The sequence below is a fragment of the Hyla sarda genome, unplaced genomic scaffold, assembly GCF_029499605.1.
Source record: "Hyla sarda isolate aHylSar1 unplaced genomic scaffold, aHylSar1.hap1 scaffold_998, whole genome shotgun sequence".
Taxonomy (NCBI): domain Eukaryota; kingdom Metazoa; phylum Chordata; class Amphibia; order Anura; family Hylidae; genus Hyla; species Hyla sarda.
In genome coordinates, this window is record NW_026611029.1 from 17,122 (window position 1) to 40,412 (window position 23,291).

A 23,291-nucleotide genomic window follows, 5' to 3' on the forward strand; every position below is an offset into this window, starting at 1 on the left:
GCAGCTGCCTTGATAGCGGGTGGGTGCTGAATGTTCCTAATTGACAAAATAAGATTAATGCTTATGAAGAAATATAAAATCTCATCCCTTCCCCAATATCGCGCCACACCCCTACCCCTTAATACCCTGGTTGAACGTGATGGACATATGTCTTTTTTCGACCGTACTAACTATGTAACTATGTAACATAACATGGGGGGGGGGGGGGGGGGTCTCCTGGCTGTTCACACAGGTGTGTCATTGCTGTACATTGACCATGCATTGCTTCTGTGGTATTGCAAAGGCAAAGACAAATGCTTCCAGCCATCCATTGCACTAATGGATTGGTCATCAGCTGGCTGTCTATGTCCAGCATCAATATAGACCAAAGTACAGAGGGTTAGGCTATGCTATTGTGCACCTACCTGATGCATCAGAAGGTGCGAGGCCCTTGCTAAATTCTGTGCACAGACTTTGAGATCTATGCTTTAGACTGTATCTAAACCTGCTCCAACATGGACTGACATTCTGGCCTACTTTCAGCCGATGCGACTTGTCTGTCGCTGAACAGTCGCTTTTTATGTATTCAGCACCTATGTATAATGTTGTAAAAATGCTCTAGAAGCTAAAGTCGCAGAAATGTCACACATATTTGGCCTGCAACTTTCTGTGCGACAAATTCAGACAGGAAAAATCAGTATAAATCCTTAGAAAATTATCCCCCAGTGTCTCCATCTGCTGGCGGTATTGAATAAGCATTGCTGCACTGATGGGGTATGCATTAGACGAAAAAAAAGAAGAAAAAGAAGAATAATACGCCCAGAAAAGAGGCGAAAAGGAGAAAAACGTAAAAAAACGTGAAAAAAAAGTAAGAGGAAGAGAAGGGAAAAAAAGGTGGAAATGGGTTTAAAAGTGATTTCGGCGGAGATATATATATATATATATATATATATATATATATATATATATATATGCGCACACACACACATAGATATAAACGTATTCTCCGTTGAGATATTGCAGCCGCTGCTGTGTCCAGGCCCAGGAGCCTTAGCACTGTGCTGTGATGTCACTCAATACCACTGACATCACTAGGTGTAAACAACATCTCTCCTTTGCTGTGTATGTGACTATGGAGCTGTTTGGTGATGTCGTCTATTACGGCCTTCATAGAAGCAACAGGAGATTGTTGCATCCATCTTGAACCCTCAGAACTACAGTGCTATGATGTCACTCACTTCCACAGGCCTTGCAGAGTGTAAACAACAACAACCCAGCTTTGTTGTGTATGTAACCAAAGGGATTTGTGATGTCACCTAGAACCTTCACAGCAGCGACAGCTTTATGAGGAGCATCAGCACTGCTCTGCCTGAGCAGAACCATCACCGCCATAGGTTGTCAAATAACCCGGATTTAACCCACACAGGTAAGTCCAATGGGGTGCAGGCATGTCCTCTATGCTTACAGCTTCCCGTGGGTGTTGGTTTGATACCGTTTGGGGACAGCCAAGGAGGCATCTGCAGGCAACAAAGGTAGGTGTGTGCTTGTGTGTGTGTTTCCTATGCAGATCCTAAGCCCAGTGTCACATGCAAGTAGGAGGAGTAAGAAGGGTTCCTGGCAAATCCGGGTTATGGATTGCATTTAAAAAGGCCCCGTGGGAGTGCAATGGGCCCCTGTCTTGCTGCTTAGCAATAATGGTATGGGTTTAGGTTCTGCTGTGTGTACTGGTGGTTGACTGCCCCCCAGCCCAGAGTGTGCATGGAAAATTGTCTGGCAGCCTCCCTGACAGCAAGCAGTGATAGTGCCCATGAAGGGGACCTTGTTGGGCCCGCCCCTTTCACGGTTATCGCTTCTCGGCCTTTTGGCTAAGATCAAGTGTAGTATCTGTTCTTATCAGTTTAATATCTGATACGTCCCCTATCTGGGGACCATATATTAAATGGATTTTTGAGAACGGGGGCCGATTTCGAAGCTTGCTTCCGTCGCCCTATGCATTGACCCGATATGGCAGTATCTTCGGGTACAGTGCACCACCCCCTTACAGGGTTAAAAAGAAAGATTCCTACTTTCATTGCTACCTGCTTGCTGGCTAGCCAGCTAGCCAGCCCTGTGGGCCTTGCTGCTGCTGCAGCCAAAAAACAAAAGGTGGTGCTGCTGCTGCTTCTGCTGCTTCTGCTTGTGTCTGGCCCCTGTTGGAGCGTCCAGGCACAGGACTTCTGCTGCTGCTGACTAAATGGCCTCCTTAATTGGATCATTTGAGTAGCCAGCACACCTGTGCAGGTAGGGCATGACATGATAGGCAGCTGCCTTGATAGCGGGTGGGTGCTGAATGTTCCTAATTGACAAAATAAGATTAATGCTTATGAAGAAATATAAAATCTCATCCCTTCCCCAATATCGCGCCATCGCGCCACACCCCTACCCCTTAATTCCCTGGTTGAACGTGATGGACATATGTCTTTTTTCGACCGTACTAACTATGTAACTATGTAACATAACATGGGGGGGGGGGGGGGGGTCTCCTGGCTGTTCACACAGGTGTGTCATTGCTGTACATTGACCATGCATTGCTTCTGTGGTATTGCAAAGGCAAAGACAAATGCTTCCAGCCATCCATTGCACTAATGGATTGGTCATCAGCTGGCTGTCTATGTCCCGCATCAATATAGACCAAAGTACAGAGGGTTAGGCTATGCTATTGTGCACCTACCTGATGCATCAGAAGGTGCGAGGCCCTTGCTAAATTCTGTGCACAGACTTTGAGATCTATGCTTTAGACTGTATCTAAACCTGCTCCAACATGGACTGACATTCTGGCCTACTTTCAGCCGATGCGACTTGTCTGTCGCTGAACAGTCGCTTTTTATGTATTCAGCACCTATGTATAATGTTGTAAAAATGCTCTAGAAGCTAAAGTCGCAGAAATGTCACACATATTTGGCCTGCAACTTTCTGTGCGACAAATTCAGACAGGAAAAATCAGTATAAATCCTTAGAAAATTATCCCCCAGTGTCTCCATCTGCTGGCGGTATTGAATAAGCATTGCTGCACTGATGGGGTATGCATTAGACGAAAAAAAAGAAGAAAAAGAAGAATAATACGCCCAGAAAAGAGGCGAAAAGGAGAAAAACGTAAAAAAACGTGAAAAAAAAGTAAGAGGAAGAGAAGGGAAAAAAAGGTGGAAATGGGTTTAAAAGTGATTTCGGCGGAGAAATATATATATATATATATATATATATATATATATATATATATATGCGCACACACACACATAGATATAAACGTATTCTCCGTTGAGATATTGCAGCCGCTGCTGTGTCCAGGCCCAGGAGCCTTAGCACTGTGCTGTGATGTCACTCAATACCACTGACATCACTAGGTGTAAACAACATCTCTCCTTTGCTGTGTATGTGACTATGGAGCTGTTTGGTGATGTCGTCTATTACGGCCTTCATAGAAGCAACAGGAGATTGTTGCATCCATCTTGAACCCTCAGAACTACAGTGCTATGATGTCACTCACTTCCACAGGCCTTGCAGAGTGTAAACAACAACAACCCAGCTTTGTTGTGTATGTAACCAAAGGGATTTGTGATGTCACCTAGAACCTTCACAGCAGCGACAGCTTTATGAGGAGCATCAGCACTGCTCTGCCTGAGCAGAACCATCACCGCCATAGGTTGTCAAATAACCCGGATTTAACCCACACAGGTAAGTCCAATGGGGTGCAGGCATGTCCTCTATGCTTACAGCTTCCCGTGGGTGTTGGTTTGATACCGTTTGGGGACAGCCAAGGAGGCATCTGCAGGCAACAAAGGTAGGTGTGTGCTTGTGTGTGTGTTTCCTATGCAGATCCTAAGCCCAGTGTCACATGCAAGTAGGAGGAGTAAGAAGGGTTCCTGGCAAATCCGGGTTATGGATTGCATTTAAAAAGGCCCCGTGGGAGTGCAATGGGCCCCTGTCTTGCTGCTTAGCAATAATGGTATGGGTTTAGGTTCTGCTGTGTGTACTGGTGGTTGACTGCCCCCCAGCCCAGAGTGTGCATGGAAAATTGTCTGGCAGCCTCCCTGACAGCAAGCAGTGATAGTGCCCATGAAGGGGACCTTGTTGGGCCCGCCCCTTTCACGGTTATCGCTTCTCGGCCTTTTGGCTAAGATCAAGTGTAGTATCTGTTCTTATCAGTTTAATATCTGATACGTCCCCTATCTGGGGACCATATATTAAATGGATTTTTGAGAACGGGGGCCGATTTCGAAGCTTGCTTCCGTCGCCCTATGCATTGACCCGATATGGCAGTATCTTCGGGTACAGTGCACCACCCCCTTACAGGGTTAAAAAGAAAGATTCCTACTTTCATTGCTACCTGCTTGCTGGCTAGCCAGCTAGCCAGCCCTGTGGGCCTTGCTGCTGCTGCAGCCAAAAAACAAAAGGTGGTGCTGCTGCTGCTTCTGCTGCTTCTGCTTCTGCTTGTGTCTGGCCCCTGTTGGAGCGTCCAGGCACAGGACTTCTGCTGCTGCTGACTAAATGGCCTCCTTAATTGGATCATTTGAGTAGCCAGCACACCTGTGCAGGTAGGGCATGACATGATAGGCAGCTGCCTTGATAGCGGGTGGGTGCTGAATGTTCCTAATTGACAAAATAAGATTAATGCTTATGAAGAAATATAAAATCTCATCCCTTCCCCAATATCGCGCCACACCCCTACCCCTTAATTCCCTGGTTGAACGTGATGGACATATGTCTTTTTTCGACCGTACTAACTATGTAACTATGTAACATAACATGGGGGGGGGGGGGGTCTCCTGGCTGTTCACACAGGTGTGTCATTGCTGTACATTGACCATGCATTGCTTCTGTGGTATTGCAAAGGCAAAGACAAATGCTTCCAGCCATCCATTGCACTAATGGATTGGTCATCAGCTGGCTGTCTATGTCCCGCATCAATATAGACCAAAGTACAGAGGGTTAGGCTATGCTATTGTGCACCTACCTGATGCATCAGAAGGTGCGAGGCCCTTGCTAAATTCTGTGCACAGACTTTGAGATCTATGCTTTAGACTGTATCTAAACCTGCTCCAACATGGACTGACATTCTGGCCTACTTTCAGCCGATGCGACTTGTCTGTCGCTGAACAGTCGCTTTTTATGTATTCAGCACCTATGTATAATGTTGTAAAAATGCTCTAGAAGCTAAAGTCGCAGAAATGTCACACATATTTGGCCTGCAACTTTCTGTGCGACAAATTCAGACAGGAAAAATCAGTATAAATCCTTAGAAAATTATCCCCCAGTGTCTCCATCTGCTGGCGGTATTGAATAAGCATTGCTGCACTGATGGGGTATGCATTAGACGAAAAAAAAGAAGAAAAAGAAGAATAATACGCCCAGAAAAGAGGCGAAAAGGAGAAAAACGTAAAAAAACGTGAAAAAAAAGTAAGAGGAAGAGAAGGGAAAAAAAGGTGGAAATGGGTTTAAAAGTGATTTCGGCGGAGAATATATATATATATATATATATATATATATATATATATATATATATGCGCACACACACACATAGATATAAACGTATTCTCCGTTGAGATATTGCAGCCGCTGCTGTGTCCAGGCCCAGGAGCCTTAGCACTGTGCTGTGATGTCACTCAATACCACTGACATCACTAGGTGTAAACAACATCTCTCCTTTGCTGTGTATGTGACTATGGAGCTGTTTGGTGATGTCGTCTATTACGGCCTTCATAGAAGCAACAGGAGATTGTTGCATCCATCTTGAACCCTCAGAACTACAGTGCTATGATGTCACTCACTTCCACAGGCCTTGCAGAGTGTAAACAACAACAACCCAGCTTTGTTGTGTATGTAACCAAAGGGATTTGTGATGTCACCTAGAACCTTCACAGCAGCGACAGCTTTATGAGGAGCATCAGCACTGCTCTGCCTGAGCAGAACCATCACCGCCATAGGTTGTCAAATAACCCGGATTTAACCCACACAGGTAAGTCCAATGGGGTGCAGGCATGTCCTCTATGCTTACAGCTTCCCGTGGGTGTTGGTTTGATACCGTTTGGGGACAGCCAAGGAGGCATCTGCAGGCAACAAAGGTAGGTGTGTGCTTGTGTGTGTGTTTCCTATGCAGATCCTAAGCCCAGTGTCACATGCAAGTAGGAGGAGTAAGAAGGGTTCCTGGCAAATCCGGGTTATGGATTGCATTTAAAAAGGCCCCGTGGGAGTGCAATGGGCCCCTGTCTTGCTGCTTAGCAATAATGGTATGGGTTTAGGTTCTGCTGTGTGTACTGGTGGTTGACTGCCCCCCAGCCCAGAGTGTGCATGGAAAATTGTCTGGCAGCCTCCCTGACAGCAAGCAGTGATAGTGCCCATGAAGGGGACCTTGTTGGGCCCGCCCCTTTCACGGTTATCGCTTCTCGGCCTTTTGGCTAAGATCAAGTGTAGTATCTGTTCTTATCAGTTTAATATCTGATACGTCCCCTATCTGGGGACCATATATTAAATGGATTTTTGAGAACGGGGGCCGATTTCGAAGCTTGCTTCCGTCGCCCTATGCATTGACCCGATATGGCAGTATCTTCGGGTACAGTGCACCACCCCCTTACAGGGTTAAAAAGAAAGATTCCTACTTTCATTGCTACCTGCTTGCTGGCTAGCCAGCTAGCCAGCCCTGTGGGCCTTGCTGCTGCTGCAGCCAAAAAACAAAAGGTGGTGCTGCTGCTGCTTCTGCTGCTTCTGCTTCTGCTTGTGTCTGGCCCCTGTTGGAGCGTCCAGGCACAGGACTTCTGCTGCTGCTGACTAAATGGCCTCCTTAATTGGATCATTTGAGTAGCCAGCACACCTGTGCAGGTAGGGCATGACATGATAGGCAGCTGCCTTGATAGCGGGTGGGTGCTGAATGTTCCTAATTGACAAAATAAGATTAATGCTTATGAAGAAATATAAAATCTCATCCCTTCCCCAATATCGCGCCACACCCCTACCCCTTAATTCCCTGGTTGAACGTGATGGACATATGTCTTTTTTCGACCGTACTAACTATGTAACTATGTAACATAACATGGGGGGGGGGGGGGGGTCTCCTGGCTGTTCACACAGGTGTGTCATTGCTGTACATTGACCATGCATTGCTTCTGTGGTATTGCAAAGGCAAAGACAAATGCTTCCAGCCATCCATTGCACTAATGGATTGGTCATCAGCTGGCTGTCTATGTCCCGCATCAATATAGACCAAAGTACAGAGGGTTAGGCTATGCTATTGTGCACCTACCTGATGCATCAGAAGGTGCGAGGCCCTTGCTAAATTCTGTGCACAGACTTTGAGATCTATGCTTTAGACTGTATCTAAACCTGCTCCAACATGGACTGACATTCTGGCCTACTTTCAGCCGATGCGACTTGTCTGTCGCTGAACAGTCGCTTTTTATGTATTCAGCACCTATGTATAATGTTGTAAAAATGCTCTAGAAGCTAAAGTCGCAGAAATGTCACACATATTTGGCCTGCAACTTTCTGTGCGACAAATTCAGACAGGAAAAATCAGTATAAATCCTTAGAAAATTATCCCCCAGTGTCTCCATCTGCTGGCGGTATTGAATAAGCATTGCTGCACTGATGGGGTATGCATTAGACGAAAAAAAAGAAGAAAAAGAAGAATAATACGCCCAGAAAAGAGGCGAAAAGGAGAAAAACGTAAAAAAACGTGAAAAAAAAGTAAGAGGAAGAGAAGGGAAAAAAAGGTGGAAATGGGTTTAAAAGTGATTTCGGCGGAGAAATATATATATATATATATATATATATATATATGCGCACACACACACATAGATATAAACGTATTCTCCGTTGAGATATTGCAGCCGCTGCTGTGTCCAGGCCCAGGAGCCTTAGCACTGTGCTGTGATGTCACTCAATACCACTGACATCACTAGGTGTAAACAACATCTCTCCTTTGCTGTGTATGTGACTATGGAGCTGTTTGGTGATGTCGTCTATTACGGCCTTCATAGAAGCAACAGGAGATTGTTGCATCCATCTTGAACCCTCAGAACTACAGTGCTATGATGTCACTCACTTCCACAGGCCTTGCAGAGTGTAAACAACAACAACCCAGCTTTGTTGTGTATGTAACCAAAGGGATTTGTGATGTCACCTAGAACCTTCACAGCAGCGACAGCTTTATGAGGAGCATCAGCACTGCTCTGCCTGAGCAGAACCATCACCGCCATAGGTTGTCAAATAACCCGGATTTAACCCACACAGGTAAGTCCAATGGGGTGCAGGCATGTCCTCTATGCTTACAGCTTCCCGTGGGTGTTGGTTTGATACCGTTTGGGGACAGCCAAGGAGGCATCTGCAGGCAACAAAGGTAGGTGTGTGCTTGTGTGTGTGTTTCCTATGCAGATCCTAAGCCCAGTGTCACATGCAAGTAGGAGGAGTAAGAAGGGTTCCTGGCAAATCCGGGTTATGGATTGCATTTAAAAAGGCCCCGTGGGAGTGCAATGGGCCCCTGTCTTGCTGCTTAGCAATAATGGTATGGGTTTAGGTTCTGCTGTGTGTACTGGTGGTTGACTGCCCCCCAGCCCAGAGTGTGCATGGAAAATTGTCTGGCAGCCTCCCTGACAGCAAGCAGTGATAGTGCCCATGAAGGGGACCTTGTTGGGCCCGCCCCTTTCACGGTTATCGCTTCTCGGCCTTTTGGCTAAGATCAAGTGTAGTATCTGTTCTTATCAGTTTAATATCTGATACGTCCCCTATCTGGGGACCATATATTAAATGGATTTTTGAGAACGGGGGCCGATTTCGAAGCTTGCTTCCGTCGCCCTATGCATTGACCCGATATGGCAGTATCTTCGGGTACAGTGCACCACCCCCTTACAGGGTTAAAAAGAAAGATTCCTACTTTCATTGCTACCTGCTTGCTGGCTAGCCAGCTAGCCAGCCCTGTGGGCCTTGCTGCTGCTGCAGCCAAAAAACAAAAGGTGGTGCTGCTGCTGCTTCTGCTGCTTCTGCTTCTGCTTGTGTCTGGCCCCTGTTGGAGCGTCCAGGCACAGGACTTCTGCTGCTGCTGACTAAATGGCCTCCTTAATTGGATCATTTGAGTAGCCAGCACACCTGTGCAGGTAGGGCATGACATGATAGGCAGCTGCCTTGATAGCGGGTGGGTGCTGAATGTTCCTAATTGACAAAATAAGATTAATGCTTATGAAGAAATATAAAATCTCATCCCTTCCCCAATATCGCGCCACACCCCTACCCCTTAATTCCCTGGTTGAACGTGATGGACATATGTCTTTTTTCGACCGTACTAACTATGTAACTATGTAACATAACATGGGGGGGGGGGGGGGTCTCCTGGCTGTTCACACAGGTGTGTCATTGCTGTACATTGACCATGCATTGCTTCTGTGGTATTGCAAAGGCAAAGACAAATGCTTCCAGCCATCCATTGCACTAATGGATTGGTCATCAGCTGGCTGTCTATGTCCCGCATCAATATAGACCAAAGTACAGAGGGTTAGGCTATGCTATTGTGCACCTACCTGATGCATCAGAAGGTGCGAGGCCCTTGCTAAATTCTGTGCACAGACTTTGAGATCTATGCTTTAGACTGTATCTAAACCTGCTCCAACATGGACTGACATTCTGGCCTACTTTCAGCCGATGCGACTTGTCTGTCGCTGAACAGTCGCTTTTTATGTATTCAGCACCTATGTATAATGTTGTAAAAATGCTCTAGAAGCTAAAGTCGCAGAAATGTCACACATATTTGGCCTGCAACTTTCTGTGCGACAAATTCAGACAGGAAAAATCAGTATAAATCCTTAGAAAATTATCCCCCAGTGTCTCCATCTGCTGGCGGTATTGAATAAGCATTGCTGCACTGATGGGGTATGCATTAGACGAAAAAAAAGAAGAAAAAGAAGAATAATACGCCCAGAAAAGAGGCGAAAAGGAGAAAAACGTAAAAAAACGTGAAAAAAAAGTAAGAGGAAGAGAAGGGAAAAAAAGGTGGAAATGGGTTTAAAAGTGATTTCGGCGGAGAATATATATATATATATATATATATATATATATATATATATATATATGCGCACACACACACATAGATATAAACGTATTCTCCGTTGAGATATTGCAGCCGCTGCTGTGTCCAGGCCCAGGAGCCTTAGCACTGTGCTGTGATGTCACTCAATACCACTGACATCACTAGGTGTAAACAACATCTCTCCTTTGCTGTGTATGTGACTATGGAGCTGTTTGGTGATGTCGTCTATTACGGCCTTCATAGAAGCAACAGGAGATTGTTGCATCCATCTTGAACCCTCAGAACTACAGTGCTATGATGTCACTCACTTCCACAGGCCTTGCAGAGTGTAAACAACAACAACCCAGCTTTGTTGTGTATGTAACCAAAGGGATTTGTGATGTCACCTAGAACCTTCACAGCAGCGACAGCTTTATGAGGAGCATCAGCACTGCTCTGCCTGAGCAGAACCATCACCGCCATAGGTTGTCAAATAACCCGGATTTAACCCACACAGGTAAGTCCAATGGGGTGCAGGCATGTCCTCTATGCTTACAGCTTCCCGTGGGTGTTGGTTTGATACCGTTTGGGGACAGCCAAGGAGGCATCTGCAGGCAACAAAGGTAGGTGTGTGCTTGTGTGTGTGTTTCCTATGCAGATCCTAAGCCCAGTGTCACATGCAAGTAGGAGGAGTAAGAAGGGTTCCTGGCAAATCCGGGTTATGGATTGCATTTAAAAAGGCCCCGTGGGAGTGCAATGGGCCCCTGTCTTGCTGCTTAGCAATAATGGTATGGGTTTAGGTTCTGCTGTGTGTACTGGTGGTTGACTGCCCCCCAGCCCAGAGTGTGCATGGAAAATTGTCTGGCAGCCTCCCTGACAGCAAGCAGTGATAGTGCCCATGAAGGGGACCTTGTTGGGCCCGCCCCTTTCACGGTTATCGCTTCTCGGCCTTTTGGCTAAGATCAAGTGTAGTATCTGTTCTTATCAGTTTAATATCTGATACGTCCCCTATCTGGGGACCATATATTAAATGGATTTTTGAGAACGGGGGCCGATTTCGAAGCTTGCTTCCGTCGCCCTATGCATTGACCCGATATGGCAGTATCTTCGGGTACAGTGCACCACCCCCTTACAGGGTTAAAAAGAAAGATTCCTACTTTCATTGCTACCTGCTTGCTGGCTAGCCAGCTAGCCAGCCCTGTGGGCCTTGCTGCTGCTGCAGCCAAAAAACAAAAGGTGGTGCTGCTGCTGCTTCTGCTGCTTCTGCTTCTGCTTGTGTCTGGCCCCTGTTGGAGCGTCCAGGCACAGGACTTCTGCTGCTGCTGACTAAATGGCCTCCTTAATTGGATCATTTGAGTAGCCAGCACACCTGTGCAGGTAGGGCATGACATGATAGGCAGCTGCCTTGATAGCGGGTGGGTGCTGAATGTTCCTAATTGACAAAATAAGATTAATGCTTATGAAGAAATATAAAATCTCATCCCTTCCCCAATATCGCGCCACACCCCTACCCCTTAATTCCCTGGTTGAACGTGATGGACATATGTCTTTTTTCGACCGTACTAACTATGTAACTATGTAACATAACATGGGGGGGGGGGGGGGGTCTCCTGGCTGTTCACACAGGTGTGTCATTGCTGTACATTGACCATGCATTGCTTCTGTGGTATTGCAAAGGCAAAGACAAATGCTTCCAGCCATCCATTGCACTAATGGATTGGTCATCAGCTGGCTGTCTATGTCCCGCATCAATATAGACCAAAGTACAGAGGGTTAGGCTATGCTATTGTGCACCTACCTGATGCATCAGAAGGTGCGAGGCCCTTGCTAAATTCTGTGCACAGACTTTGAGATCTATGCTTTAGACTGTATCTAAACCTGCTCCAACATGGACTGACATTCTGGCCTACTTTCAGCCGATGCGACTTGTCTGTCGCTGAACAGTCGCTTTTTATGTATTCAGCACCTATGTATAATGTTGTAAAAATGCTCTAGAAGCTAAAGTCGCAGAAATGTCACACATATTTGGCCTGCAACTTTCTGTGCGACAAATTCAGACAGGAAAAATCAGTATAAATCCTTAGAAAATTATCCCCCAGTGTCTCCATCTGCTGGCGGTATTGAATAAGCATTGCTGCACTGATGGGGTATGCATTAGACGAAAAAAAAGAAGAAAAAGAAGAATAATACGCCCAGAAAAGAGGCGAAAAGGAGAAAAACGTAAAAAAACGTGAAAAAAAAGTAAGAGGAAGAGAAGGGAAAAAAAGGTGGAAATGGGTTTAAAAGTGATTTCGGCGGAGAAATATATATATATATATATATATATATATATATATATATATATATATGCGCACACACACACATAGATATAAACGTATTCTCCGTTGAGATATTGCAGCCGCTGCTGTGTCCAGGCCCAGGAGCCTTAGCACTGTGCTGTGATGTCACTCAATACCACTGACATCACTAGGTGTAAACAACATCTCTCCTTTGCTGTGTATGTGACTATGGAGCTGTTTGGTGATGTCGTCTATTACGGCCTTCATAGAAGCAACAGGAGATTGTTGCATCCATCTTGAACCCTCAGAACTACAGTGCTATGATGTCACTCACTTCCACAGGCCTTGCAGAGTGTAAACAACAACAACCCAGCTTTGTTGTGTATGTAACCAAAGGGATTTGTGATGTCACCTAGAACCTTCACAGCAGCGACAGCTTTATGAGGAGCATCAGCACTGCTCTGCCTGAGCAGAAGCAGAACCATCACCGCCATAGGTTGTCAAATAACCCGGATTTAACCCACACAGGTAAGTCCAATGGGGTGCAGGCATGTCCTCTATGCTTACAGCTTCCCGTGGGTGTTGGTTTGATACCGTTTGGGGACAGCCAAGGAGGCATCTGCAGGCAACAAAGGTAGGTGTGTGCTTGTGTGTGTGTTTCCTATGCAGATCCTAAGCCCAGTGTCACATGCAAGTAGGAGGAGTAAGAAGGGTTCCTGGCAAATCCGGGTTATGGATTGCATTTAAAAAGGCCCCGTGGGAGTGCAATGGGCCCCTGTCTTGCTGCTTAGCAATAATGGTATGGGTTTAGGTTCTGCTGTGTGTACTGGTGGTTGACTGCCCCCCAGCCCAGAGTGTGCATGGAAAATTGTCTGGCAGCCTCCCTGACAGCAAGCAGTGATAGTGCCCATGAAGGGGACCTTGTTGGGCCCGCCCCTTTCACGGTTATCGCTTCTCGGCCTTTTGGCTAAGATCAAGTGTAGTATCTGTTCTTATCAGTTTAATATCTGATACGTCCCCTATCTGGGGACCATATATTAAATGGATTTTTGAGAACGGGGGCCGATTTCGAAGCTTGCTTCCGTCGCCCTATGCATTGACCCGATATGGCAGTATCTTCGGGTACAGTGCACCACCCCCTTACAGGGTTAAAAAGAAAGATTCCTACTTTCATTGCTACCTGCTTGCTGGCTAGCCAGCTAGCCAGCCCTGTGGGCCTTGCTGCTGCTGCAGCCAAAAAACAAAAGGTGGTGCTGCTGCTGCTTCTGCTGCTTCTGCTTCTGCTTGTGTCTGGCCCCTGTTGGAGCGTCCAGGCACAGGACTTCTGCTGCTGCTGACTAAATGGCCTCCTTAATTGGATCATTTGAGTAGCCAGCACACCTGTGCAGGTAGGGCATGACATGATAGGCAGCTGCCTTGATAGCGGGTGGGTGCTGAATGTTCCTAATTGACAAAATAAGATTAATGCTTATGAAGAAATATAAAATCTCATCCCTTCCCCAATATCGCGCCACACCCCTACCCCTTAATTCCCTGGTTGAACGTGATGGACATATGTCTTTTTTCGACCGTACTAACTATGTAACTATGTAACATAACATGGGGGGGGGGGGGGGGGGGTCTCCTGGCTGTTCACACAGGTGTGTCATTGCTGTACATTGACCATGCATTGCTTCTGTGGTATTGCAAAGGCAAAGACAAATGCTTCCAGCCATCCATTGCACTAATGGATTGGTCATCAGCTGGCTGTCTATGTCCCGCATCAATATAGACCAAAGTACAGAGGGTTAGGCTATGCTATTGTGCACCTACCTGATGCATCAGAAGGTGCGAGGCCCTTGCTAAATTCTGTGCACAGACTTTGAGATCTATGCTTTAGACTGTATCTAAACCTGCTCCAACATGGACTGACATTCTGGCCTACTTTCAGCCGATGCGACTTGTCTGTCGCTGAACAGTCGCTTTTTATGTATTCAGCACCTATGTATAATGTTGTAAAAATGCTCTAGAAGCTAAAGTCGCAGAAATGTCACACATATTTGGCCTGCAACTTTCTGTGCGACAAATTCAGACAGGAAAAATCAGTATAAATCCTTAGAAAATTATCCCCCAGTGTCTCCATCTGCTGGCGGTATTGAATAAGCATTGCTGCACTGATGGGGTATGCATTAGACGAAAAAAAAGAAGAAAAAGAAGAATAATACGCCCAGAAAAGAGGCGAAAAGGAGAAAAACGTAAAAAAACGTGAAAAAAAAGTAAGAGGAAGAGAAGGGAAAAAAAGGTGGAAATGGGTTTAAAAGTGATTTCGGCGGAGAAATATATATATATATATATATATATATATATATATATATATATATATGCGCACACACACACATAGATATAAACGTATTCTCCGTTGAGATATTGCAGCCGCTGCTGTGTCCAGGCCCAGGAGCCTTAGCACTGTGCTGTGATGTCACTCAATACCACTGACATCACTAGGTGTAAACAACATCTCTCCTTTGCTGTGTATGTGACTATGGAGCTGTTTGGTGATGTCGTCTATTACGGCCTTCATAGAAGCAACAGGAGATTGTTGCATCCATCTTGAACCCTCAGAACTACAGTGCTATGATGTCACTCACTTCCACAGGCCTTGCAGAGTGTAAACAACAACAACCCAGCTTTGTTGTGTATGTAACCAAAGGGATTTGTGATGTCACCTAGAACCTTCACAGCAGCGACAGCTTTATGAGGAGCATCAGCACTGCTCTGCCTGAGCAGAACCATCACCGCCATAGGTTGTCAAATAACCCGGATTTAACCCACACAGGTAAGTCCAATGGGGTGCAGGCATGTCCTCTATGCTTACAGCTTCCCGTGGGTGTTGGTTTGATACCGTTTGGGGACAGCCAAGGAGGCATCTGCAGGCAACAAAGGTAGGTGTGTGCTTGTGTGTGTGTTTCCTATGCAGATCCTAAGCCCAGTGTCACATGCAAGTAGGAGGAGTAAGAAGGGTTCCTGGCAAATCCGGGTTATGGATTGCATTTAAAAAGGCCCCGTGGGAGTGCAATGGGCCCCTGTCTTGCTGCTTAGCAATAATGGTATGGGTTTAGGTTCTGCTGTGTGTACTGGTGGTTGACTGCCCCCCAGCCCAGAGTGTGCATGGAAAATTGTCTGGCAGCCTCCCTGACAGCAAGCAGTGATAGTGCCCATGAAGGGGACCTTGTTGGGCCCGCCCCTTTCACGGTTATCGCTTCTCGGCCTTTTGGCTAAGATCAAGTGTAGTATCTGTTCTTATCAGTTTAATATCTGATACGTCCCCTATCTGGGGACCATATATTAAATGGATTTTTGAGAACGGGGGCCGATTTCGAAGCTTGCTTCCGTCGCCCTATGCATTGACCCGATATGGCAGTATCTTCGGGTACAGTGCACCACCCCCTTACAGGGTTAAAAAGAAAGATTCCTACTTTCATTGCTACCTGCTTGCTGGCTAGCCAGCTAGCCAGCCCTGTGGGCCTTGCTGCTGCTGCAGCCAAAAAACAAAAGGTGGTGCTGCTGCTGCTTCTGCTGCTTCTGCTTCTGCTTGTGTCTGGCCCCTGTTGGAGCGTCCAGGCACAGGACTTCTGCTGCTGCTGACTAAATGGCCTCCTTAATTGGATCATTTGAGTAGCCAGCACACCTGTGCAGGTAGGGCATGACATGATAGGCAGCTGCCTTGATAGCGGGTGGGTGCTGAATGTTCCTAATTGACAAAATAAGATTAATGCTTATGAAGAAATATAAAATCTCATCCCTTCCCCAATATCGCGCCACACCCCTACCCCTTAATTCCCTGGTTGAACGTGATGGACATATGTCTTTTTTCGACCGTACTAACTATGTAACTATGTAACATAACATGGGGGGGGGGGGGGTCTCCTGGCTGTTCACACAGGTGTGTCATTGCTGTACATTGACCATGCATTGCTTCTGTGGTATTGCAAAGGCAAAGACAAATGCTTCCAGCCATCCATTGCACTAATGGATTGGTCATCAGCTGGCTGTCTATGTCCCGCATCAATATAGACCAAAGTACAGAGGGTTAGGCTATGCTATTGTGCACCTACCTGATGCATCAGAAGGTGCGAGGCCCTTGCTAAATTCTGTGCACAGACTTTGAGATCTATGCTTTAGACTGTATCTAAACCTGCTCCAACATGGACTGACATTCTGGCCTACTTTCAGCCGATGCGACTTGTCTGTCGCTGAACAGTCGCTTTTTATGTATTCAGCACCTATGTATAATGTTGTAAAAATGCTCTAGAAGCTAAAGTCGCAGAAATGTCACACATATTTGGCCTGCAACTTTCTGTGCGACAAATTCAGACAGGAAAAATCAGTATAAATCCTTAGAAAATTATCCCCCAGTGTCTCCATCTGCTGGCGGTATTGAATAAGCATTGCTGCACTGATGGGGTATGCATTAGACGAAAAAAAAGAAGAAAAAGAAGAATAATACGCCCAGAAAAGAGGCGAAAAGGAGAAAAACGTAAAAAAACGTGAAAAAAAAGTAAGAGGAAGAGAAGGGAAAAAAAGGTGGAAATGGGTTTAAAAGTGATTTCGGCGGAGAAATATATATATATATATATATATATATATATATATATATATATGCGCACACACACACATAGATATAAACGTATTCTCCGTTGAGATATTGCAGCCGCTGCTGTGTCCAGGCCCAGGAGCCTTAGCACTGTGCTGTGATGTCACTCAATACCACTGACATCACTAGGTGTAAACAACATCTCTCCTTTGCTGTGTATGTGACTATGGAGCTGTTTGGTGATGTCGTCTATTACGGCCTTCATAGAAGCAACAGGAGATTGTTGCATCCATCTTGAACCCTCAGAACTACAGTGCTATGATGTCACTCACTTCCACAGGCCTTGCAGAGTGTAAACAACAACAACCCAGCTTTGTTGTGTATGTAACCAAAGGGATTTGTGATGTCACCTAGAACCTTCACAGCAGCGACAGCTTTATGAGGAGCATCAGCACTGCTCTGCCTGAGCAGAACCATCACCGCCATAGGTTGTCAAATAACCCGGATTTAACCCACACAGGTAAGTCCAATGGGGTGCAGGCATGTCCTCTATGCTTACAGCTTCCCGTGGGTGTTGGTTTGATACCGTTTGGGGACAGCCAAGGAGGCATCTGCAGGCAACAAAGGTAGGTGTGTGTGCTTGTGTGTGTGTTTCCTATGCAGATCCTAAGCCCAGTGTCACATGCAAGTAGGAGGAGTAAGAAGGGTTCCTGGCAAATCCGGGTTATGGATTGCATTTAAAAAGGCCCCGTGGGAGTGCAATGGGCCCCTGTCTTGCTGCTTAGCAATAATGGTATGGGTTTAGGTTCTGCTGTGTGTACTGGTGGTTGACTGCCCCCCAGCCCAGAGTGTGCATGGAAAATTGTCTGGCAGCCTCCCTGACAGCAAGCAGTGATAGTGCCCATGAAGGGGACCTTGTTGGGCCCGCCCCTTTCACGGTTATCGCTTCTCGGCCTTTTGGCTAAGATCAAGTGTAGTATCTGCATTTGGTCTGGTCGGAAGGTGTCTGTGGTACCCCGCTTCTCGGCCTTGGGGGATTGTCTCTCCTTACGGAGGGACTTCACCCCCTTGCTGCTATTGGGGAGCGGGCTTAGTCCACAGACAACGGGTTGCGATCCCCCTGTCTCTGGGACCTTGTGTCTCAGAAGGCATTTTCGGTACGTTGAGCGTTACCTGTAGCTTCGGAAGCACCTAGGGTACCCCCGACCTCTGCCTTGGGTAAGGGTTCCGCTTTTATAGCGGGATTCCGAGCCCCTGCTGCTATTGGGGAAGGGGCTTAGTCCCTGGGTGTGGAAGATGCCGTTCTCCTGGGCTTTCCCCTCTGGGGAAATGTCGATGCGAAATACCATCCGCATAGAGGTGTCGGAGAGCCATCGTCAGTTGAAGAACCTCCGCTTCATTGCGGAGGTGATTCTTCTTGACTACTTCCGCCTCAATAGGGAGGACATCCTGTGTCTAAATGACCAGGAAAGCCGTGGCCTGTATACCGTCACCTTCACGGCCACGGCGTGTTGCGATAACATCTATGCAACCTTGTCTGGTGCGGACCAGAGGGACGATCGACTCGACGGTCTTTCGTTCCAGTTCCTCTATGGTGAGGAACATATACCGTTGGTGGTGGCTATGCACAGCCCTCATGTGACCACGGAGGATATAGCCACTTTTCTTCAGCGATACTGCGAAGAGGTGCGATTCGCAAACAAAATCTTGAACTCCGTGCGGTTCTGGAACGGCAAGAGGAAGTTCTGGGTCAAGCTCCGTAAGGATCCCGGTGGTATTGGGGGTCTTTGCCATCCGCCCCCAAATTTTGCCATCGGGAGAGTTCGGGGCTTCCTGTTCTATCCTCAAATGCCTATGTATTGCCGAAATTGCTTGAGGTTTGGCCACACCCAGGAGACCTGCGGCGCGGAGCGTGTGATTCGCTGCAATAGGTGTGGCCAAGAAGGTCACATAGCCTCAAGATGTAGCCATACGATAAGGTGCAACCTCTGCGGAGAGGAAAATCACGATTTTAATTCCTGTCCCCATAAAGCAAAAACTACGATGGGTGGGTCAAGGCTGGGCCCACCCAAAGAGGGGACAGGACAAAAGACGTCCTTTTTTAAGATGCCCAAACCCCAGATGGCAGGTACTGATGGGTCCAGGCCCAAGACCTCTGGTGCTCCATCGGGGGGCCCACCGGTGGTAGTGCTAGGGGGAGGCCATGGGGATTCCACGAAGCCCGGGCGGGTGATCGAGTTTACTGCCCGGGAAATTGAAAGACGTCGATCGACTTCCTACCTGGCTCAAGAGCCCGCCGAAACTTCTGAAGGGGGCTCACCTGTGGCGGGTGGCAGCCGACGGGCCTCGGTGGGGGCAGAGGTGGACCCAAAATTGCAGCATAAGCCAGGTACTGGCTTGGCCCAGGGTCGCCCTGCTCCGGACGAAGAGGCCCCGGTGAAAGCCCGCCGGAAGGGGAGCCAGGTGGCCAGGTCTGAGCCTGGTCCTGTTACTCCGCCTATACAGGACAGGGCCAAGAAGACAAGTGGCGCCAAACCAGGGTTTGCTGCCCCGCCAGCAGTGGACCCGGTGGGTAAAACTGGCCATCGTCGATCGATGGGGAAGTTGGAGCAACAGTCCTCAGCAACGCTTGCTGGGGAACAAGCGATGAAAACTTCCCAAGGTAGCGGCAAAGGTTCCGGAAAAGAGGCCTCACAGGCCCCTGTGCAGCAGTTCCAGTCGTCAAAAGATGAAAGAAGACGCAGATCCATCAGCCGGGGGCCAGAGATTACATCGAGTGAGAGCAACACAGAGGATATGGATAGCAGTGTGACATTTAAAAGACAAAGAGAAGAAGAAGAGGAAGACATTCAAAGGAAAGCGGCGTGCCGTAGTTCGGACGAGAGCGAGCTCAGGGTCGGGGCATCATCGATCTCAAGCTCCGACCCTCAGAACATCAAGGAGCTGATGACCCCGCAGGCGGGGGATGACGGTACGCAGCTTATTATTGACTTTGATTCTCCAAGCACGGACTCTCCATAAACTATGCCTATCCCTGTAAAAATTGCCTCACTCAATGTGAGGTCCTTAAAGAGCCCTGATCGCAGGGCTGCTTTATTTTCTTATCTAGAGACATGTGACTTTGACCTTTGCCTGCTACAAGAATGTGGAATCCCTAGTAAAATGGACTATAAAGACTTAAAAGAAGACTGGAAGCTGGGCCCATCCATATGGTCCGGTGCAAATGACTGTCGTTCTGTGGGTGTTGGGCTGCTCTGCCGAGGCCAGTCCTTTTCTATTCATACAGTAACTGAGATTGTGCCTGGCAGAGCTCTTTTAATTCATCTATATTTTAATGGACTTTTAATTCGTGTTTTAAATGTGTATGCCCCTCCTGATAAACAGGAGCGGGCAGAACTATTTGAAATTTTACCACTGTTTTGTGTTGGGTCTTCCCCCCTGCTGGTGGGAGGTGATTTTAACTGCATACGTGATGGGGAACACCGGCAGGGTGGGGATATTAATCGTAAAGACCGCACTTCTTACCTGCTTAAAAATGTTATTGATGATTTTAATTTGAAAGATTGCTGGAAGGATCTCTTGCCGGAGGACCCGGGCGCCACATGGTCCAATGGAAGAGTGAGCTCCAGAATCGATTTTATTTTTTCCTCTAGAGCTTTTAAACCCCTGAAATGCACGCTCGAGCAGAATATCTTCTCTGATCATAAGCTCCTCTTGGTGGGCCTGGAGCTAGAGGGGGAGCAAAAAGCAAAAAGGGGCCTCTGGAGATTAAACACCACACTCCTAGAGGACCCTGAGATAAAAGAGGAGTTTGTGCGGACCTACCAATGCTGGCAATCACAAAGAAAACCCCACGAGCCTATGCTGCACTGGTGGGAGGGCACCAAATCTAAAATCAGATTTTTTTTTATCAAAGCAGGTAAGAAGAAGGCAAAAATGGAAAAACAGTGGTTTTATGTTCTTAACATGCGTTTAAATGTACTTTTTAAATTGAAAGAAGCTGGTATGGATGTAGAAAATGATATTTTAAACCTTAAAACTGAAATAAAACATGCCATAGAAAAGAAAGGGAAACAAATCATTTTTAACTCACATGTGCAGCACCTGGAGGAGGGCGAGAAATGTTCCCGTTTCTTTTTTAAAAAAGTGATGAATAGGAGGGATATCATCCAAAACCTTGAGGGTGAATCCACTCCAAAAGGCATGTTAGATGCAGTTTTTAACTTCTACCAGCTTCTTTTTAATAAGAAAGATCTTAATCCATCCTTTTTAGAACATGTTCTTAATTCCCTTGATTTTAAGCTAGATGTTTTAGACCAGGAGGTTTTATCCCGTGATCTTAACTTAGATGAACTTTTATTTGTTTTTAAAAGTTTTTCTAGTGGGAAGGCCCCTGGGGAAGATGGTTTACCCATCGAATTTTATTTAGCTTTTTGGGATATTTTAAAGGATGATATGGTTTTATTGTATAAAGAAACTTTTATTGTTAATGAACTTCCCCCTTCCTGGAGGAGGGGGATTGTATCATTACTTTTTAAAAAGGGTGAAAAGGATATGCTAAAAAATTGGCGCCCCATCACACTTTTAAATGTCGATTATAAAGTTTTAGCCAAGTTATTAGCTGTCCGTTTTAAACCTTTTATTCATAAATTAATTCACCCAAATCAGGTTTGTGGGGTACCTGGAAGGTCTATAGCTGAATCCCTAAATATTTTAAGAGATGTTTTATGGTATTTTAAGGATAGAAATCAAACTGTAGCAATTTTATCCTTAGACTTTGAAAAAGCCTTTGATAGGGTCTCCCATGAATACCTGTTTTTAGTTCTTAAAAAGATGGCAGTGCCTGAAACGATTTTAAGCCGAATCATGCTTTTATACCGATCCTGTTTTAGTCAAGTCTCTGTTAATGGCTTTTTAACCAGCGGTGTTCCTCTTTTATCAGGTGTCAAACAGGGCTGCCCCCTGTCCCCACTCCTTTTTATTTGCGCAATCGAACCACTGATGGCCCTCCTCAGAAAAGACCGGGTAGTAAGAGGCGTACCGATACCTGGTGGAGGAGGGACCCATCTAAAGGTGTTGGGGTACATGGATGATGTCACCATACTGTGCCCGGACTCTCCATCCATGAGGGGGGCATTGAGGAACACCAGCTATTTCTGCGAGGTCTCTGGTTTTAAGCTAAACACAGATAAATGTGACTGTTTTTATATTGGCTCCTGGGATTCATCCATCACCCCAGGAGTCACAATGCAACAGGATCAAATTAAAGTTTTAGGTATTGTTTTTAACCAGGTCAATGATGGGAGCCCTAACTGGGATTCAGCTATAGCTAAGATGGAGAAGAAGATTTTAATGTGGAATCTTAGAAACCTTACCATGGAGGGGAAGATTTTAATAATAAAGATGGTTTTACTCCCTATTATGCTATACATTGCCATGGTATTTCCTCCATCTATTTTATACATAAAAAAAGTAACTAGAATTGTTTTTACTTTTTTATGGGGTTCAAAAATGGAGAAATTAAAGCGTGATTTTATGTACAAAAGTAAAGATAATGGCGGGAAAGATGTTCCTAACCTTTTTACTTTCTTTTACATAAAGTATTTCTGTTTCTGTTTTAAAATTATTAAATCCGATGGCATTTTTAGCTGCTTTTTAAGGTACGCTGCGGGCATGGTTTTTAAAAGATGGTTGCGCATCCCTCTGAACGCTCCGGTGCTTCTGTGTCCCCCAAAACATTATGTGGTGTTGGAAAAGACAGTCAGGCTCCTAGGTCTCCAAGATTTGGAGCCTGACATACTGGGGGACCAGAGAAAGGTATCAAAGGTCCTCAGGCGGAGTGAGGTTACCCTGGCAGTGTCCAATTTCACACAGGCAAGATCCAAAAAGGTATGGCGGAACGTGTACGGGAAGTTTCTGGCGAATGTACACAGGGATCTTGCCTGGGCAATCGTCCACCAGTGCCTCCCTACTCGTGAGTTCCAGCACAGGCGAGGACTGGTGGCGAGAGCCAAGTGCCCGAGAGATGGCTGCGGAGTGGACGAAACGGTGCTGCACATATTTTGGAACTGCCCTTTTGCACGGGAGCTTTGGAGGAAGGTAGGCCCACTTTTGAAGTGGGCCTGCGGCCTAAAAGATTTTAATCACGAATGTGTCTTTTACGGTCTTTTTAACTGCCCCAATTTTAAACAGCAGATGATCTGCTGGATGATTATTAATTGTTTTAAAAATGCCATCTGGAAAGTTAGGAACATCTTACTTTTTAAACATGATTTTATTGATGTTAAAAACTGTATAAAGCTGGCCCTGAGTGAGATGTACATCTATTACCTAAGAGACAAGAAACAGTTGGGGGCCAGCGAGGCAGCATCCATGTGGTGTCTGCCTCTATGGAACGAAATAACAATATAATCAGTTTTTATGACATTTGTAT

At 46.3% G+C, this 23,291-nt stretch overlaps 7 non-coding genes and 1 pseudogene across 7 annotated transcripts; all 8 read left to right on the plus strand.

Annotated features, from left to right (window-relative positions):
* The first annotated feature begins 1,824 nt into the window (after positions 1–1,824).
* On the plus strand, positions 1,825–2,015 carry LOC130351829 (U2 spliceosomal RNA). Its single transcript, XR_008888368.1, has one exon. It is a non-coding gene; the product is annotated as a U2 spliceosomal RNA (small nuclear RNA).
* Positions 2,016–4,109: 2,094 nt separating this feature from the next.
* On the plus strand, positions 4,110–4,300 carry LOC130351782 (U2 spliceosomal RNA). Its single transcript, XR_008888333.1, has one exon. It is a non-coding gene; the product is annotated as a U2 spliceosomal RNA (small nuclear RNA).
* Positions 4,301–6,390: 2,090 nt separating this feature from the next.
* On the plus strand, positions 6,391–6,581 carry LOC130351783 (U2 spliceosomal RNA). Its single transcript, XR_008888334.1, has one exon. It is a non-coding gene; the product is annotated as a U2 spliceosomal RNA (small nuclear RNA).
* Positions 6,582–8,660: 2,079 nt separating this feature from the next.
* Positions 8,661–8,851, plus strand: LOC130351784 (U2 spliceosomal RNA). The gene has a single exon (XR_008888335.1). It is a non-coding gene; the product is annotated as a U2 spliceosomal RNA (small nuclear RNA).
* Positions 8,852–10,942: 2,091 nt separating this feature from the next.
* Positions 10,943–11,133, plus strand: LOC130351785 (U2 spliceosomal RNA). Its single transcript, XR_008888336.1, has one exon. It is a non-coding gene; the product is annotated as a U2 spliceosomal RNA (small nuclear RNA).
* Positions 11,134–13,232: 2,099 nt separating this feature from the next.
* LOC130351786 (U2 spliceosomal RNA) lies at positions 13,233–13,423 on the plus strand. Its single transcript, XR_008888337.1, has one exon. It is a non-coding gene; the product is annotated as a U2 spliceosomal RNA (small nuclear RNA).
* A 2,096-nt stretch (positions 13,424–15,519) lies between these two features.
* Positions 15,520–15,710, plus strand: LOC130351787 (U2 spliceosomal RNA). The gene has a single exon (XR_008888338.1). It is a non-coding gene; the product is annotated as a U2 spliceosomal RNA (small nuclear RNA).
* A 2,089-nt stretch (positions 15,711–17,799) lies between these two features.
* On the plus strand, positions 17,800–18,017 carry LOC130351830 (U2 spliceosomal RNA; annotated as a pseudogene).
* Positions 18,018–23,291: the final 5,274 nt, after the last annotated feature.